Raw genomic sequence first — 13,967 nt, forward strand, 5'->3', positions numbered from 1 at the left:
CTGTGTGAACCTGGGTGTGCCCTTCCTAACAGGGAGCTGGTATTTTTTTTATGCTGATTATGGAATCACTACGGGACGAGTTTGATGAGTGATCAGGAAGCACCAGGTAAGTGCTTTGCTGCACTGAACGTTTAAGCTTGCACTCTTGCCCTGAGTCTTCTCCTGTCTAAACCTGCCTCATGCATTGTGATGCCAGAATGGGAATTCTGGATGGACGGAGATGGATGGTCAGTATTTTGTGCATTGCTCATTAATCAGTACAAAAATAACTGAAAGGTACCACGACCTGCCCTATCCCTACCCTCGCACCGTTTGAGTCTCCAAGGTCATATAATTGGTTTATATAAAATACCGTCATCCAATGTATTTTTGTTCTAAGAAAGTCCAAATATCTTCTGCTATTCAATGCGTTGTTTCCAAGATTTCCCAAATGCTTATGGATGAAAAGGGACAACTCATCTCTACTTCCCATGTTTGTTAGCATGATACTGGTCACTGGGGAACCAATTTGTCTGACGAAACAGTAAAATAAGAGAGATTCACTTAACATCTGCAAGAATTAAATATCAGGAAACATTGTTCTAGCCTTCTTTGCATTGATGTTAATGGGAAATCCAGGTGCAGAGCCTGATGAATAAAGTAACACAGTAATGTTGAGGATTGTAAGCAAAGTTTAAAGGGTGATTTGGAAAAAAAAAGTACAAATCCAAGCATTGCCAGGGAGATTGATGTAACTTAACATGACTGGAAACAGATGTGGCAGTGTATCAGCCCTTATGGCCCTCTGTGGAGGTGTAGAGCAATTCTGCTGACTCACTGTGGTAACCAGATCAAGAGGGTCTCATTAGAACAAGCTCCAAGATCTAAAAGCCTGAGTGGCTCTCAGAGGTGAGAGAAATAGCAGAAGGAACAGGAAGTCCTGCAGGGAGACATCCTGGACTTGAACAGACCTGAGAGGACTCTTGGACAATAGTCTGTGGAGGAGTCCGCAAGTACAGTTGTGCACGAGGGCTTTGTTACTTACATTGCATGTCCAAAGGTAAAGCGTAACAGCAGATCCCTAGAAAGAAGGGGTTGAGTTTCAGACAAGATCTTATTGGGGACGGAATCAATTCTCAGAATATATTCAGGTGACTAGTGTTGGGATAGCGTCAGTCAGACTGGGGCTCTCGAGTGAGAAGATGGTGCTGACTGTCAGAATTGGTACTTGTCCAGTATCTCCCCCTACGCAGGTTATGATGACCTCCGAAAGAGACAAGGAGAGAATTTAAATCCTAGCACAGAGGGAAATGGTTATGGACCGTGATGTAGGCAGTCTGGTGTAGTAGTAAGAGCAGGAATCAGGTCTAGTGGGCAGAGCAGCATCCAGGTTGTGGAATGAAGCCAATGGTTAGCACCAGAGTCAACTGTCAGTTACCAGAGCCAGGGGTGAAGCCAGAGTCAGAAACAGGAATTGAAGCTGAGGGTTGGAGCTAAGGTCAGATACCAAATGCCAGAGCCGAGGGTCTGGCCAGAGTCAGGGTCCAAAGTCAGAGGCTGGGGTTGGAGCCAGGACTGGTAACTGATAGTTGGGAGCAAGGCGAAAGGGCAGGAACTGGAGGAGAGGCAAGGATGAAGCATGGAGCCAGAGCAGGAACCAGGAACAGGGTAGAGTGCAGGAAGCAGGGTCCAATGTAACCACAACAGGAAGTCACCTTGTTGCTCAGACTAACTTCCTGTGCCTCCTTCTGTCTTCAATAGTGTGGTTGAAACAATTGGTGGAGCTGGGCAATCCTCCAATGAGGCTCCAGTGGATGGTACCTTGGCTGAGGCCCACCAGGTTTTGGCAGACATTGGGTGGAGGCCAGAATACAGGGGCTGTCTGGGAACTCCCAGGCCTGGGTTAAAGATCTGGGACATTCAAATTGGGTCAACAATTCCAAACAGATCATGAAGATTCAGGAAAGGGATGCTATGTGAATACAGTGGAGTCGCATCATAGGCGCATTTAACTTATGCGATTTTAACTATATGCGCTCGGCAAAACAAAAAACAAAACAAAAAAGAGAAAAATAACAATTTAAATACTGTACCTGTGGTGCGGGTGATTCTGCCCGCCATTCCACTCAATGAGCGTTTGACTATACGCGATTTTTGCCTTACACGCTGACGCCCGCGTAAGATGCGACTCCCCCGTAGATTGTTCTTGTGCCCCAGGTGTGAGTTTAGCTAAAATACCAGTTTTCAAGGAGAATAGTCAATAATAAAATTGAGGGATTTCATTCTAAGAAAAAATACTATTGAAAGGAGATTGTCTCCTTGTGATAGTGGTAGGTAGAACATTCATTAATGGGGAAGATAGGAAGCTGGATTGGTTCTCTAGCCAATGCCAGTGGGCTGTTTTAAATATAAGGGGGATACAGTGAGTAATAAATTTCTTAACAGGAGACAAGTGAACCCCCAGCACATAAGAAGGGTCAGACTAATGGTCCATTTAGCCCAGTATCCTGTTATCTGTCGATGGCCAGTGCCAGGTGCTGCAGAGGGAATGAACATAACATGGAAATTATTGAGTGATCCATCCTCTGTCTTCAAGTCCCAGCTTCTGGCAGTCAGAGGTTTAGGGACACCCAGAGCATTTTGGGTCCCTGACCATCTTGGCTAATAGCCATTATGGACATATCCTCCCTCAACTTATCTAATTCTTTTTTTAACCCCGTTATACTTTTGCCCTTCACAACATTGCCCGGCAACAAGTTCCACAGGTTGGCTGTGTGTTCTGTGAAGAACTACTGCCTTATGTTAGTTTTAAACCTGCTGCCTGTTAATTTCATTGTGTGACCCCAGGTTCTTGTGCTATGTGACAGAGTAAATAACACTTCCTTATTCTCTTTATTGTCACTGCTCTTGATTTTATAGACCTCTATCATATCTCCCCTTAGTCATATCTTTCCTCAGTTTAACAGTCCCAGTCTTTTTAAGCCCTCCTCTTATGGAAGCTTTTCCATACCTGGAATCATTTTTGTTGTCCTTCTCTACTTTTTTCCAGTTCTAGTGTATCTTTTTTGAGATGTGGTGACCAGAACTGGACACTGTATTCAAGGTGTGGGCGTACTGTGGATTTATAAAATATGATATTTTCTGTCTCATCTATCCCTTTCCTAATCCTCCTGACATTGTTCGCTTTTTTGACTGTCGCTGCACATTGAGCAGATGTTTTCAGAGCATTACCCGCAATGACTCCAATATCTCTTTCTTGAGTGGTAACAGCTAATTCAGACCCCATTGTTTTGTGTGTATAGTTGGGATTATGTTTTCCAATGTGCATTACTATTCAGTTTCATCTGCCATGTTGTCAACCAGTTTTGTGAGATTCCTTTGTAACTCTTCGCAGTCTGCTTTGGTCTTAACTATCTTGAGTATTTTGTATTGTCTGCAAATTTTGCCACCTCACGGTTTACCCTCTTTTTCCAGCGCATTTCTGAATATGTTAAACAGCACTGGTCCCAGTACAGACCCTTGGGGGACCCCCACTATTTATCTCTCTCCATTACGAAAACTGACAATTTATTCCTACCCTTTGTCTCCTATCTTTTAACCAGTTACTGATCCATGAGGGGCCCTTCCCTCTTATCCCATGACAGCTTACTTTGCTTAAGAGTCTTTGGTGAGGGACTTTGTCAAATGCTTTTTGAAAGTCCAAGCATGCTATATCCACTGGATCCCCCTTGTCCACATGCTTGTTGACACCCTCGAAGAATTCTAAGAGTTTGTTGGGGCATTATTTCCCTTTACATAAGCCACATTGACTCTTCCCCAACAGATTGTGTTCATCTATGTGTCTGATAATTCTGTTCTTTACTATAGTTTCAACCAATTTGTGTGGTACTGTGGTTATGCGTACTGACCTGTAATTGCCAGGATCGCCTCTGGAGCCTTTTTTAAAGATTGGTGTTACATTAGCTACCCTCCAGTCATCTGGTACAGAGGCTAATTTAAGCAGTAGGTTGCATACCATAGTTAGTGCTTCTACAGTTTCATGTTTGAGTTCCTTCAGATCTCTTGGGTGAATACCATCTGGTCCTGGTGACCTATTACTGTTTAGTTTATCAATTTGTTCCAAAAGCTCCTCTATTGACACCTCAGTCTGGGACAGTTCCTCAGATTTGTCACCTAAAAAGAATGGCGGAGGTATGGGAATCTCCCTCCCATTCTCTCCATGAAGACTGATGCAAAGAATTAATTTAGCTTCTCTGCAACAGCCTTGTCTACGTTGAGTTCTCTTTTAGCACCTTGATCCTCTAGTGCCGCATCTTCTTGTTTGACAGGCTTCTGATGTAGTTAAAATTTTTTGCTGTTCGTTTTTGTGTCTTTTGATAGTTACTCTTCAAATTCTTTTTTGGCCTGCCTAATTATACTTTTTACACTTGATTTGCCAGAGTTTATGCGCCTTTCTATTTTCCTCAGTAGGATTTGACTTCCTATTTTTATAGGATGCCTGTTTGCCTCTAACTGCCTCTTTTACTGTGTTGTTTAGCCGTGGTGGCATTTTTTGTCCTTACTAGTTTTTTTTTTATTTGGGGTATACGTTTCGTTTGTGCCTCTGTTACGGTGTTTTAAAATAGTTTCCATGCAACTTGCAGGCATTTCACTTTTGTGACTGTTCCTTTTAATTTCTGTGTAACTAGTGTCCTCATTTTTGTGTAGTTCTCCTTTTCAAAGTCAAATGCTACTGTGATGGGTTTCTTTGGTATTTCCCCCCCTACAGGGATGTTAAATTTAATTCCCTTATGGTAGCTATTACTGAACAGTTCAGCTATATTCACTTGGACCAGATCCTGTGCTCCACTTAGAACTAAATCAAGAATGGCCTCTCCCTTTGTGGGTTTCAGGACAAACTGCTCCAAAGAGCAGCCATTCATGGTGTCTAGAAATTTTATTTCTGAATCCTGTCCTGATGTGACATGTTCCCAGTCAATACGGGGATAGTTGAAATCCTCCTCTATTATTGGGTTTTCTGGTTTTTACATATCTAATCTCCCTGAGCATTACACAATCACCGTCACCATCCTAGTCAGGTGGTCAGTAGGAGATTCCTACTGCTAGACTCTTATTATTCCAGCATGGAATTTCTATCCATAGAGATTCGATGGTACTGTTTGATTCATTTAAGATGTTTACTATATTTGACTCTGTGCTTTTCAGTACTAGCATGCTGTGACACTTTTGTATTTTTATGTTTGATTTTGTTAGCAAGTAGTTTTTAAGTGAAGCGAAACTTGGAGTATGGAAGACAAGTCTGGAAAGGTTGAACTGCACTAGATGAGTGGGGTGGATCTGAGCTTAGTGACAGAAATGATAGTGTTTCCTGGTTGTAAGGAGTGGCTGGCGTGAAAAGAATGATGAGGATGTAAGGGACTCCAATCTCTTCATTTTTCTCTTGAGCAAAATCCCTAATCGCCTACCTTTGAAAGAGGGAGCTGTTTCCTGAAGAATTGGAAAAGTTGTATTAAGTCTTTAAAGAGCAACTTGAAAGAGCAGACATCTTTTTGTCTGATAGGTCCACTGTGGGGGAATAATACTCTGCCTGGCAGAGAAATTGATTTGATGATAAGAGACAAAGACTTGCAATAACTACGATGAGATCCTAATGGATGGAACTGGGAAATCTGCAATGAACCGAGATGTGACAGAAAGAAGTTTCCACTATTTGACAGTGTTACATTTTTGTTTCTCAGTTTAGTAATTGACCTTGGTCTTTGAAAATCACTGTGAAACTGGAACTCTGGGGAAAAAAACAGAATATGGAGTGCAGCAGGAATATATGTATAATATTCAAGAAGTCTTAGCCTTTCTTTCTTTCTTTCTTTCTTTCTTTCTTTCTTTCTTTCTTTCTTTCTTTCTTTCTTTCTTTAACTTTTGAGTGCTTGACTTTGCATCCTTAATATCTTTTAATATGATTTTTAATGTATTTTCCTGCGTTTTAAAAAAACAAATTGAAAAAACAGAAATTCCATCATGTGAAACTCTCTTGAATTCTCATCAGCAGGGTTAGACCCTTTAGAGCCAGAGCACAGACCCTCTTCCACTTGAGCTGCAGGACCGACTGATAGCAATAATACGTTATTCTCTTTGTGGGCCCACCAGTAAAAGGGGGTGGGACACACATTTGGCCAGTCGGTTTCATAGCTATTTGCTGACACCAGAGGAATGCTGAGATTCGAGAATCATGGGTTCTACTCCAGATTCTGAGACTCTCAAGGTAACAGACACTTCTGTCCCCATCTTGTTCCAGTATTCCCATGAATTGTAATAGGCAATAAAATCCCCTGGATGGTTTTGAGAATCTCAGCCACCGGCAATAAAGTTCTCTGCCATCCTTGGAATTTTAGAACTAAAACACTGGCAGAAACAAAAAACGAACTCCCTTTCCCAGGAAAAGTATAAAAGCCTTGAGCCTGGATGAGGACTGCATCATTCCCAGAGCTCCCATGAGCTATGCTAGCCTGTGTTGATTTTAACCTCTAGGAAGGTGACAACATTTGGGATGATCAGATTTGGATAAGCTCTCTAGAAGCTATCCCACACACTCTTGCTAATGCTGGGCCCGCTGGCTTCTTTTTCCCGCATAGAAAAGTGTTGCCTTAATGCTGGCTTTTTGACCCGGTTGCCAAAGTCACCCTCAGGCTCTGAGTCCCCAAAAGATGAAATTGAGGTTTATATTTGTAGACCTAGATCCTAATGTGAGATGATCAACCTGCACCGTCACATAATTAATTTGCCATGAATGCTTCACTCGCGTATTTGCATATTTAACTGATGCTTAGCCATGAAAATCTAGTCTGGAAGGCACTGGAATAACTGGATGTGTATTGACTCCGCTCTGCAATAACATAATTCCTTTGACAATAAGCTCCAAACCCAGCAGGGCAAATTTTCTCTTGGTAAAATTTTGCTTCTGTTAAACAGCTTTACAGTGTTTGCGAAGCTCTCTGATTTTAGTGAAACCGGGGGATGTTTTATTCTTGGAAAAGAACAACTTCAGATGTAGCTAGCACCAGGGGGCTTTAAAAATGCCAACTCAAACCTGCTTGAAAACCTGGTTGTGAAGATGTACCATTCCTGTGGAGGGAAATATAAAATTCATTCTCCATCACAGACTACCCACAGCTAAAGAGAGCCAGAAGAATATTCTCCTCAAGTCAATAGTTAAGGGCCTTGATAATACTTTCCCCAGCAATTAATCATGTTCTGCTATTCCAAAGATAAAGTTTATGGCCTGGGCAACTGAAATGTCCTGTCTGGCAGACAGCGCACCATTTACAGCCCTGTCTCCCGACCCTCCTCCCTGTGGAACTTTTCAGTTCAAATCTGTGGCCGGGGTGTGGTTAAGGCACTGGCTCTGGGTTCAATTCCCTAACCCTAAGCTTTGCAGGGCAGTGACTGTGTTGGTGTATCTACAGTGTCTACGGGTACGTCTACAGTACCCACCGGATCAGCGGGTAGTGATCGATCGATCAGGGATCGATTTATCGCGTCTAGTGTAGGCGCGATAAATCGATCCCCGATCACTCTGCCGTCGACTCCTGTACTCCACCGCGGCAAGAGGCGGAAGCGGAGTCGACGGGGGAGCGGCGGCAGTCGACCCCGCGCCGTGAGGACGCAAGGTAAGTCGACCTAAGATACGTCGACTTCAGCTACGCTATTCTCATAGCTGAAGTTGCATATCTTAGGTCGTTTCCCCCTCGCCCCCCAGTGTAGACCAGGCCTGAGGGTATGTCTACACTACCTGCCAGATCAGCGGGCAGTGATCGATCCAGCGGGGATCGATTTATCGCGTCTAGTCTTGACGCAATAAATCGACCCCCGAGCGCTCTCCCGGAGACTCCTGTACTCCAGTGCCGCGAGAGGCGCAGGCGGAGTCAACGGGGGAGCAGCAGCAGTTGATTCATGGCGGTGAAGACACCACGGTAAGTCAATCTAAGTACATCGGCTTCAGCTACGTTATTCACGTAGCTGAAGTTGCGTAACTTAGATCGATTTCCCCCCACACTCCGTGTAGACCAGGGCTAACACAATCGGGCTCTGAGCTCGGCTGAAGCCTTTAGAAAAACTCTCCTGCCTAAAAACCCTAAAGAACCCTGCTGGCCTATTTCCATCTAAAAGTCAAAAGAAGCGCAGGTGGCGAGGGGGCTGTCTCCATGGAGACGTGAGCAGCCAAGGAGTTCCCTGAGCTCCCTGGATCCATCTATAGCCCCACACCCAGCACGGTGTGACATCAGTGTGTATGAGGAGTCAGTTGGCTCTTACTTCTGCTCACATGCCAAGGATGGGCAAGTTCCAAACCACCCTCGCCTGCCAGTACTATTCCACTGCGGTGACAGTGAGCAGGTCCAGGCTGAGAGGGCACTTGACCGAAGAGATTATTGTCTTCTGAAGGGCTCTGATCCACCCCCAAAGAAAGGAAGGGACATAGTGGGGCTACAAAAGGGAAGGGCATATAAGCAAATATCTTCTGGCTGGGATTCTCAAAGAAACATAAGGGAATTAGGGGCTCAGATTCCATTGAAAATGACTGGCAGTTGGACACCCTACTCCTTAGGCCTCAAGCTTTAAGAAGTTCAGGTTTAGTTTGGTTCTTCCTGTAGCTCAATAACTTCCTAGCTGCAGAGCGGGCAAATGACCCCAGGGGACCAGGGTGAAATTATCACCACTCGTAACTTCAGTGAGAGGTGAAGAGTGAAAGGCTGGCAGAGCTAACTCCCTGCGCACCGGCCTGGCAGCCTCGGCTGAGACCTGAAAGGCAGGACTGTGCTCATGGAAATGTCCTCGAGAACTGAGTGGCGTTTGACAGCCTTGAGATACAATTTCTGAACCAACCTGTATTGTGGTTGTTGTTTATTTGTATTGTGGCAGTGCCCAGTCAGAGATCAGGGCCCTGCTATGCTAGGCACTGTACAAAAAGACGGTCCGAAGAGCTTATGGTCTGCGCTATTCCGTAGCCAAGGTGTAATTACATTCTGTATGATCATTTTAAGGAGTCTAGAGATGGAGATCCCACTGGGTACGTCTAGACTGCGTTGTAAACCCTGGTCTGTGAGACCCGGCCTCGTGGGCTCTGTGTTTCCAAGCCTGCATCCACTCTGCATTGTAAACCTGGGTTTACAATCCCTGGACCCAGTTGTGCTAGCGCATCCATACTGCACCACACAGTCCTTCCGACTTGGGTCTGCGGCTTGAGCTGTGTCCACAAAGCACAATGACAGGGCCTGGACTCAAGTCACAACGGGACTCGGGCTCCTACCCACCCACCCCCAGCAGGGTCTTAGAAACTGGGTCCTGAGTGCCTGCTGACTGGAGTCAGACTGGTTTGTGTGTGGACAGAAGGGGGGCTTGGGCTCCAATCTGAATCAGAGCCTGGGCTTAGCATGCTGTGTAGACATACCTATTCTTTATTACATTCTATAGCTCTTTATAATAATTCTAGGGAACCTTAATTAGATACCATATAACCCCATTGGTTCCATCCTCATTATGTTCAATAGCCCTCTTGCATAAGTGTGTGTGTATAGGCTCCGTTTTCATTGACTCTTTCATATAAACGATACAGAATTGCCTGGGCCATCTGAATGCAAGTCTACAGGCCGGTTCCTCAGCTGGAGTGAACCAACATAACCCCACTGACTGCAGTGGTGCTCCACCAACTTTCGCCAGCTGATTTTCTGACCTTGTCACTTTTGATACTTTAAAAATTCAGCAAAAGAAGGCACCATTCCACAAATGTTTTATCTGGGAAGCAAACTGACTTCATTCCCTCCCCCCCAAGTAATTTTCATTCAGTTATTTTAGAAGATTCAGCTGGCTTAGTTTTTCCCTACTGTATTATTGGGCATGCATAGTAAATTGGCTTCCACATGGAAGACTGTTCTGGTTTAACTACATTCCAGTGTTCAGGGCTAACCTCAATCCCCTCCTAATTGCTGTCAAGGAGATACTCAGAATAATAGGACAGCTCCTAACTAGGTCCCGTGGGAGACACTCCCATTGTAACTGGACTATTTTTAAAAGTGAGGAATGAAAGTAATATTTTCTATTTACATAGCATCGCTCAGGATCCTAAAGCACTCAAGCGCTTCATCGATCACTTCATCCAGCGTTAAAAGAGAGGTGAAATGCCACAGCTGTTTTAAAAGTGCTTGGCGCTATACAGCAATGCATGGGCCCAAGCCACAGATGGGATGAATCCGCATTGCACCACTGATGTCGGTTGCAGGATGCTGATTGACACCAGCGGAGGATCTGACCCCTTAGGACTGGATTGAAGAATACCATCATCCAAACTGCAACTCTGTTTAATATAATTGCTGGAACTGTCATTGAGGCAGGGCATGAGAATGGTGCCACAGGCTTTTCATGACTGTAAATGATCATCTTGTGAGAGCTAGGCATTGTGGTTCACTGGCTAGCACAGGGCGCTAACACTTAAGAGTCATGGGTTCTAGTCTTGCCTCGGGCAGTGACTCACTGTCTAACTGCAGACAATTTATTAAGACTTTTTTGAGCTTCAGTTCTTCGGCTGTAGAATGGAGAAATTAACACTTGCTCTTCCTTGTACAGCACTTTGAGATCTACTGATGCAGCAGCGTATCAGTGCTTTATATCATCATCCAATCGGCAGGGCCGGCTCTGGCTTTTTTGCCGCCCCAGGCAAAAAAGCCTCCCGCCACCCCCCGGCGGGGAGCGCAGCAGGGGAGGGCACCGAGCCTGGCCGCGGCCCCGCTCTCCCCGGCCAGCCAGAGCACCGGGGGAGGGCGGCCCCGCTCTTCCCTGCCGGCCAGAGCGCCGGGGGGAGGGCGGCGAGCCCGGCCGCGGCCCCGCTCTCCCCAGCCGGCCGGAGCGCCAGGGGAGGGCGGCCCTGCTCTTCCCTGCCGGCCGGAGCGCCGGGGGAGGGCGGCGAGCCCGCCGCGGCCCCGCTCTCCCCAGGTGAGCGCCGCCCCCCTCCAGGTGCCGCCCCAAGCACATGCTTGGAGGGCTGGTGCTTGGAGCCGGCCCTGCCAATCGGAGCTCCTGTATAACGCTATCACCATAGCAGTATAGTTACACTGGTATAGTCCTGCCAGTAAATTTCCCCATGTAAACAAGCCCTGAGCTGAGGGCTTGGGCCTTTTGTGGAAAAATGCTTTCTTTCCTAACAAAACCTGACTCCAAAAGGCTCATTGAGCCTTACATAGCAACAGTCATTGTCAAACCAAATATAAAGCAAGGACTTCCTCCAGCTCCACTATCTGTCTAGGCACTGGCATCTCTCTCTTCATTGAAGCATATGAGTCCCTCACAGTCATTGATGAATTTTATCCTCAGAACACCCTTGTGAAGCAGGGCAATGCTATTACCCTCATTTCATAACTGGGGAACAGAGACAAGTGACTTGCCCAAGGTCACACAAGGAGTCTGTGTCAGAGGTAGACATTGACCCCGGCTCGCCCAAGTCCCAGGCCAGGGACATACCCCGCTGCCCAAAGAGCAGACAAATGGCATCACTTGAATTAAATTCCTGACTATTTCCTCATAGCCAGCAAAAGAATCATTAAAGTGTAGGCCGTTATGTTCTCCTGGGACCAGCAGCACTACAGGTTTATAATGCTGGGCCCATAGCACATTATTCCTGAGTATCGGACAATAGTGCCTACAACCCCAATCCACCAGTGTCGCTCAGGGACTGCCCCCACACTACTATCCTGAGGGCATAGGTTGCCCCAGAAGAGGTGGGGCGAAAGGAACTGCCATAGATCTGGCCCATACCTTGCCCATGGGAGCTAGCTGGGCCACCTGTGGGGGCAGAGAGTTGCACTGAGCAAAGGGGTGTATGACGGGGCAGACCACAAAGATGGTGCCCTGGGGGTGATGGGAGACATTCTGCTTCCCAGAGTCAGAATACTTGCTGCTTTTTCCTTCATGCCTACCCTTAGCTCTGCCCATCAGGCACAATCTAGCTCATTTCTGAGAAGGAGGAGGGACATGTGCTGTGTTTGCCCACCATTCTAGGGCTATACTCATCTAAGAGCCAGATAGTCAAAGGTAGGTAGGTGCCTAAAGTTACATGTAGGTACGTAGTGGGGGTTTTGAAAACTGCCTAAGCAGGTTAAGCTCCAAACTCTGATTGATTTGAAGTGTTCTTAGGTACCTAACTCAAAATCCCACGAGGCATCTATTTGCACCTTTAGGCACCTAAATACTTTTGAAAATCTGGTCGTTAGAGGTCTAAGCCCCACTGGCTTCTAGTGAGACTTAGGCTTTCAAGCATTTAGGTCACTTGAGCTCTTTGGAAAATTTTAGCCCAGGTCTTAGTCTAACACCATACTTCAAAAATCAGAGGAAACGAGCGGAAGTAATGGCTTTCTTATATAGCTAGGAACATCAGCTTTGCCATACCGGATATATCCATAAGCCCTTTCATTCCAACAGCTGTACGCACTTACCTGATGCTTCCAAGGAAGGTTAAAAGTAATGGCAGGGCCTCAATAGGTGACTAGCTGCATCTTTAGGCACCTAAATAGCTTCAGTGAGGGGGAGGGATAGCTCCATGGTTTGAGCATTGGCCTGCTGAACCCAGGGTTGTGAGCTCAATACTTGAGAGGGCTATTTGGGGCAAAAACCTGCCTGGGGATTGGTCCTGCTTTGAGTAGGGGGTTGGACTAGATGACCTCCCGAGGTCCCTTCCAACCCTGACATCCTATGATTCTATGACAATCTGGGTCTAGCACCAACTTTTCCACCCAGTCACAGCAAGGGACCCAAATGGTTAGTGAGACTCATTAACACATTTTAAAGCACACTCCAGTTCCATCACTTCTTATTAACCTACATTTCCAGCCACCGGTGTGCACCATTAACAACAGAGCTGCTTGAATAAGATTGACCCAACCACTTATTTGATAGATTTCATGCTATGTTGAATAGGTCACTCAGTAAATATTATCCTCTATTTCCTCATTACTCACCCAGTTTTCAATCTGGGCAGAGAATTTATTAATATTGATACATTTCATGACTTTTCTCTTTACCAAAACATTTGCAAATAATCTTTTCTATTATCTGCCCAGTTTGGTTTGCAAATTCATCCCTCTCCCCTTTCCTGATTATTCTGTTCGTTTCCTCAAGACTGAGGAATACGGTTCTCAGATTCAAGAGAAGCAGTTGTTGACTTCACATCAAGAGTGGGTCAACATAAATGTTTCCTGCTATACTAAGGAGCTATATATAGTATAGGGGGTGCAAAGGGTTTTAAAGGGATCCCCTGGATTAGATATCTGCATAATAGTTTACCAAAGGGTGGCATATCACATCTCTACCAAGAACCAGTAGCCCACTAGTCATCATAATCATTGTGAAATGTGTGTATCTATTTAAGGAGTTATGTATCTGTACTGAAAATTCTGCTTTTGAAGTTAAGGCAGATCACACAACATATAGTCAGCCTGTGGAACTCTTTGCCAGAGGATGTTGTGAAGGCCAAGACTATAAGAGGGTTCAAAAAAGAACTAGATAAGTTCATGGAGGATAGGTGCATCAATGGCTATTAGCCAGGATGGGCAGGGATGGTGTCCCTAGACTCTGTTTGCCAGAAGCTGGGAATGGGCGACAGGGGATGGATCACTTGATGATTACCTGTTCTGTTCATTCCCTCTGAGGCACCTGGCATTGGCCACTGTCGGAAGACAGGATACTGGGCTAGATGGACCTGTGGTCTGACCCAGTATGGCCATTCTTATGTTCTTATGACATACCTCAGAAATGTTCCTTTCAGGCAGGAGGTAACTGACATCTATCTCCCTGTCTGGCCATTTGTGTGCTGTGTATTGTCTGCCACACAATGCAGGCCTGTTTGCATACTGTGCTAGGTGTGAACGGAGAGATTGAGAAATCTACAAGAGAGGAAGTCTATAGGATGAAACAAGCAGCAGGCTTGTTTGTGACTAAAGGAAAAG

The 13,967-nt window shown here is 45.6% G+C and overlaps 1 protein-coding gene across 1 annotated transcript in view; it reads left to right on the forward strand.

Moving 5' to 3' along the window:
- CPLX1 (complexin 1) overlaps positions 1 to 13,967 on the forward strand; it is a 192,332-nt gene that overhangs the window by 113,585 nt on the left and 64,780 nt on the right. The window lies entirely within an intron of this gene.

Source organism: Emys orbicularis, chromosome 6, assembly GCF_028017835.1.
Source record: "Emys orbicularis isolate rEmyOrb1 chromosome 6, rEmyOrb1.hap1, whole genome shotgun sequence".
Lineage (NCBI taxonomy): Eukaryota > Metazoa > Chordata > Testudines > Emydidae > Emys > Emys orbicularis.